The sequence below is a fragment of the Sceloporus undulatus genome, chromosome 7 (assembly GCF_019175285.1).
Source record: "Sceloporus undulatus isolate JIND9_A2432 ecotype Alabama chromosome 7, SceUnd_v1.1, whole genome shotgun sequence".
Lineage (NCBI taxonomy): Eukaryota > Metazoa > Chordata > Lepidosauria > Squamata > Phrynosomatidae > Sceloporus > Sceloporus undulatus.
Genome location: NC_056528.1, coordinates 12,008,472 through 12,014,856, shown reverse-complemented (window position 1 = coordinate 12,014,856; position 6,385 = coordinate 12,008,472).

The following is a 6,385-nucleotide window of genomic DNA, read 5'->3' as shown; positions in this document are numbered from 1 at the left end:
AGGAAGGACAGCGCTCTGTGCATGCTCAAGGGCTCTTGTGCCCCATCTGCGAAGACCCATTCACTTATGTTTCAGCCTTCTCAGACACTGCTCCAGTGCAGGAAAGAATGGAGGCTGAGATAAGGCAAACGAACACGGCAGGAGGATAGTTGCCAACTCTGCCAGCTACAAAGAGTGAAACCTAACTGCTCCAGCCGCTGGCTCCAGCCTTTTGCTAAGGTCCAGCATGGGTCACCTGACCTATTCAGGGGACACTTGCTTTTAAAAATTCTTTTCCATTTTGAAACACAGAAGCAATATAAATTGCTGGAAATAATCCCCTTGACATATGCCAACCAAACTATCACCTTTCCAGAGGCAAGGAACAACACCAAGGCAGCCAAGGAGGTCACTCTCAAGATAGGTAAATGACCTTTGACCGATAACTCCTCCAAACCTCAGCCCTCAATGGTCAGGGATGATGGGAGTTAGAGTCTGGAGCATCTGGAAGGCACCAGGTCCCTTAACCCGGCTGTAGAGGGTTGGAGTGTTCTGGCTTGCAGTACCAGCCTCCTCACAGCAGAGGGCAGAAAAGCCCAGGCCCAGAGTGGCCTAGTTTTGCGCCTGCGCAATGGCGAGTCCTCCGAGTCCTCCTGCAATACCCTTTTTGGCCAGGGGTGGCAAGTTGCCCCAATGCTCCACGGCTGCCATGTTTGTAGGGTTGACTTGAGTTTCAACAATACAGTACCTCTTTCCTAGTACTAAATCTATAGGGACAGCAGGCAATGTGTGTTCCTTCAGATGTTGTTGCACTGAGTGCGCACCCAGAATCCTTCATCACTGGCTATGCCAGCTAGGACCGATGGGAGCTGCAGTCCAGCAATAATAATATCTGTTCATTTGGATTTTCCTGCAGCCGTAAAATTCACCAAGGAGCGTCCCAGGCTCCCCAAATGCCAGCCCAGCCCCCCTTTTCCTAACAGTCGAGGGCCTTCGGAGAGATCTGAAGTGGCTGTGTTATATATTAATAGAGCCTCCCGCTCAGATCCGGCACTTTAACTGAATTGGCGACAAGCAGACCTCTTTCTGTCCTTCTCTCTTGTCGAAAATCTCCCTGTTATTGCAGAGGCGGGGAGGACGCCGCTATGACTGAGAATCCCCTTCCAGGAGATTCATCCTCCTTTCCTCCCCAGTTTCATCGGACAGGAGGAGCAAAATGGAAAAGCTGATTGCGTAGCATCACTTATGTATTTGTTTGCGTTATGTACCGCCTGCTTTTCTCCGGAATGGGACCCAAGGTGGCACGCAACAGGAGGACCAGAAATTAGGAATTGAAATGTCTTCGAAGAAAACCTGCTATTAACACATTGATAATATAAATCCATTTTAAAGCAAGATCGATCACAGACGCAGCACAATCTAAAACTCACTTGCCAGTCTAAAACAACAGGGAGAGAATAGCCAAGTGTCCCACGCTAGGTATCCCAAAGGTACATGCAATGAAAAATTCATGAAGCTACTGTATCCAAATATATTCATATGTGTTTACACCACCAACTAATAACAGACAGTGAAATATTAAATGGCCATGCATATAGCTACTTTAATGGCGGGTTTTGTGCAACGTCGTGTGGAATTGTCTCGCGCAATTATGCCACTTTCCTGGGAATATCCACAGGATAAAATCCCGATCTTCTCCTATGAAAAGGCAAGCAGGGGAGTCCATTTGCTTAGGGCTTGGACCGAGAGGAATAGTTCCACATCTCTTTCCAGGCAATAAAGAGGCTTCAGCTCCCTCTGCTGGGTCGACATCCAGATGTAGAAGGGAGCGTCCTAAAAAGTAATACTATTTCGTTTTGTGGCAGGAGGAGACATTTGGGGGGCCAGCCAGATCTTTGGGACTCCTAAAAATTACACATTATATAATGGCCAGCAATGGGTCAGGGCTTCTGGCAGGAGTGCAATGCAGTTACGTTCCAAAAGTGGTACAATGAGTAGGAACGAAGTTACTTCTATGCTGAAGCAAGGAACATTTTCTAGTTACTTTGAAAAGTTACCTTCCAAGAGCATTTATTGCAATGGCAGGTGATGGTTTCCACGCCATTGTGGCAGCAACTTTGCTCCAGATCTGAGTCTGAAATTAAAAGGGTCTCTTTTTCACCAATCCCAAAAGCAACGCTCAATGTTACTTCTTAAACGCAGCAGTGCTTAAAACAGTGGCAAATTACCTGTTAAGTAATGGGCTGTAAATGAATTATGGGGGCAAACCACTTTCAGAAAGTAACTTTCTAGACACTTTTCTGCCAGTACTCCACAACGGAAATGAATACAAAAGCAAAGCACAAAGAGTTACTACCCAGAGTTACTACCCAGCTGGCCTTAACTGAATCCTAATCCTATCCCATTGTCCCCAGTCGTCTCCCCAGACTAGACAATCTGAAAAAAGGAAGCCCCTGAGAAACCAGCCCCCCCCCAAAAAAGAACGCCAGCCATCTTGTGCGCACATTAACACAATGCTCCCCTGCTGCAGCAGCTCTCAGAGCAATTTACCGAAACAAAGCTGAAAAGGTACAACGAAGTCAAGAATTAAACAAATCACAGCAACTGGATTAAGACAGACTCTACTCTCTTTGGCAAGCAAACACCAAGCCGGGTCATAAAGACAGGTTAAGGGAGAGCCAGGAAGTCCATTTGCAATCTCCCAGCGCTGGCAAAGGTCAGGCGCGGGGACCAAAGAGCCGCTGCCCGCCCTTTAATTAATGGTGCCATGGCCTCCGGGGCTTACGGGCAAAGCCTCCGACGGAGGGGTCTGGCACAGGAGCCTAGGCATCCATTTCTCTGGGTCAGGGATGGAGGAGAGACGCTGCGCACTTCCAAAGCCCTTAGCCAGCATGGTCAGGGGATACTGGGAGGCGCAGGGCCAAAAGTAACTTTGCTCAGCTCTGTGCCACTTTTTGATTCCCACAAATGAAGTGGAAATGGCTAGTGATTGCACGAACGGTTACCACACGCGATATTGGAAATGCATTATTGCCAAAATCCCGGAAGTAAAAAAGATGGACGTTGATGGCGAGTTTTTTGCAACGTCGCGTGAAACCGTTTCATGTAACCATTATGTGGTTTTCCCAGGATATTTGTGGGATAAACTCCTCTGTCTGTCTCTGCCTGTGTGTCTGTGCCTTCAAGTGACAATCCCATGAATTTTTCAATAGGGTTATCTAAGATAGCGACTCCTCAGAAGTGGTTTTACTGGTTCCTTTCTCTGAAATGCGTCTTCCCATCCAAGGACTAACCAGGGCTGACCTTGCTTTGCTTCTAAGACCAGCTGGGATCTGGTGCCTTAACATCCGTGTGTTGTGCCTTTGAGTCATTTCCAAACCTAAGGTGAACCTATCATGGGGCTTTCTTGGCAATATTTATTTAGATGAGGTTTGCCACGGCCTTCCCTGAAGCTGAGAGAGTGTGACTTGCCCTAGGTCACCCAGTGGGTTTCATGGCCAAGCAGGAATCAAACCCTGGTCTCCAGAGTCATAGTAGTCCAATGCTTAAGCCATTGTGCCACGCTGGCCTTAACACGCTGAATGCTAACTCAGGACCCTGGACAATGCCTCTAGAGTCTTGCTTAAAGCCTAGAGAAGAATGACTGTGCCACATCCATGGCAGCCACTCCACCCCACATAGCATGCATTTTGCCCAGGACAGGGACTCCAATTAATGTTATTATATCAGACTGAATGCAAACACTTTGTTGTTGTGCGCTTTCAAGTCATTTCCGACTTACGGCGACCCTAACATTGGGTTTTCTTGGCAAGTTTCTTCAGATGGGTTTTGCAAAAGAGCTTTTGGAAGAAATACTGCTCAGGAGAGGTTTTATTCTTCCCTGTCAAAGAAGAAACGCTCCCGAAAAACCACTTTGGATTCAAGCCTAGCGTTATTCCTAACCGGAGCCCCACTTTATATATATATATTTTAAAATCTCAGAAATGTTTATGACTTATGAAACAGTAAAACAGAGGCAAGCAAAGAAACAACAAACAACCAGACCTTATAAAATAGCCGAGGCACGATATACCAACATAAAACCTTGGCACAGCAAAGATGGAAGAGGGAGGAGAAGTTGTATTGATTGACTGAGGATAAAGCCTGGTCTGCCATTAACCACTAGGTGGCACCACTGAAGCAATAGTGGCACATTTCTATAATACAGTAGTACCATAATCCATAACCCTCTTTCTCCCACTGGATACATAGCCATCTCATTCCCTGCAAGGGAATTAGATGGAGGGCTGGATGATGTTGCTGGACTATAACTAGATGTTGTTGGACTACATGACAAGGAATGATGGGCATTGCAGCCTAACACAGGCCTCCTGCCCCACAGACAGACTTCAGAGTTAAGAGGAATGGTGATGTAAGGAGTGAGTACGAAATGACACCCCAAAACAGATAATAACCTCCTACATTTATTGCAGTTTTGGGGTGCATTCATTGGCGCATGCATTCCAAGACATGAAAATGGGTGCAAGGCAGAGCAAGTTGCCAGACAAAGCCTGGGACTGTATTTCATAGGATCATAGAGTCAGAAGAGGTCCCAAGGGCCATCCAGTCCAACCCCATTCTGCCATGCAGGAACTCTCCATCAAAGCCAGGCTAAATGTCTCATAAAAACTACAGTCCCCAGAATTCCCTAGCACTGATCCAGGACAGTTAAAGTGGTCTCATACTGGACTGTTTCTGCACTGTGTTTTGGACCTCTGTTTTCTCGCAGCAGAACTCAGTCGTATTAATTACTAATTACATTAGCAAAGGAGGCCGACGTCTGCCTTGCTTTATGCCGAACTATCGGACTGTTCTATATCTGCACACTTCATTCTGAAAGAGCCATTTCTGCAAACTGCCGGAGCCTTTTCCGACGGCCGGCTGAGTCAGCTGCCTCCAGAGGCACTGGGGCCTTTAATGAACTGTGTAATTGCTTTATGGCTCTTTTTATGCTTTTACGACTTAATTTTACTGTTGTTTTGTGGGCTTTCATATACAGTCTTGTAAACCCCTTTGGAAGGAAAATGAGTAAACAAATGTCTAAATCATGAGTGCGAATCACGCGGCCCTACACTCGCTGGACTGCAACACTCATCGGCTAATGCTCTGCCAATGGTCAGGAATTTGGGGAGCTGCAGTCCAGGAACATCTAAAGGGTTGCAGGATTCCCACACCTAGTTTAAATAAATGTGTTGTTGTTGTTGTTGTTGTCACATGCCTTCCTAGGGCTTTGAATCACCACTCATCTATGAAACCCACTGGGTTAACCTTGGGTAAGTCACACTCTCTCAGCCTCAGAGGAAGGCTATGGCAAACCTCCTCTGAACAAATCTTGTTTAGAGTTTAAAACAGTCTAAGTTAAAACAATATGAAACATTAAAAATACGAAGTTTTAAAAAAACAACTAAACAACTCAAATGATTAAAACATTACGTTATTAAAATTTAAACTTCAGATGAACTTCGGAGGAGGCCAGACAAGTCACTCGCTGTACCCATTTAACTGAATAAAGGTTGGCATGCACCATAAAAGCATTCCAGAAATGGCTCCTGGCAAGACATGCTGTGACTATCTTGCGCCGTTTGGCTTCCTTGACCTTCCATGTCCGAAACGGCGTTGCAAAACCCTTCCTCCTGGTCCTGTCCAGTCCTCAGGCCCCTCGGACCACATTCCAAAGGCAGGTTTGGACACCTCTGTTTGGCCAAGAAAGGGACCGATGGTCAGGTCTGGCTTTGCTTTACCGCTGCTTTGCTTTATGAGTGTGTTTCAGAGGCTGGTATTTTAATTCGTTGCAAGCTCTTCAGGAGCTAGTGTCAAAAGGCAGTTTATAAATCTTGCATAGATCCCTGAAAATGCCAAGCAGAACATGTTTGTGTCGTTATATTTATTAATTCATTCCTGTTTTGCTTAATAACCCTGCTCTTTCAATAGTGTATTTTCAAAGGCAGGGCAGGACTCAATGCAACATGAGCTCCAACTAGGAAAGAGTCACTGAATAAATCCTATGAGGGCGAACTGGCAAAATCCCGTGCAGAAACGGGATTTTGAAATCTGGGGGTTGTTTGTCAGATGCGAACGGAAAGCTCCTTTGTATTGTTGGAATTTAGCAAACGTAAAAAGGAGCTAGTTTTGACTACTTTGCGTTCAGATTGTTTTTGGAGTTATTTCTCTTTCGTACAAACGTCTGAAAAACATCCCACAAATGTGGGTTTTTTTCTTCCAACTTTCTGTTCAGGTTAACTTTTGCTTGAACTTCAAGCTCCTTGTGTTGTTTTTGGCGTCAGTCTCAGTTCTTAGGGAAGCATAGTTAGACAGGGAGACGCTTTCTGCTACTCTTCCGATTTAAAGCTAGACCCTAAAAGGCTTG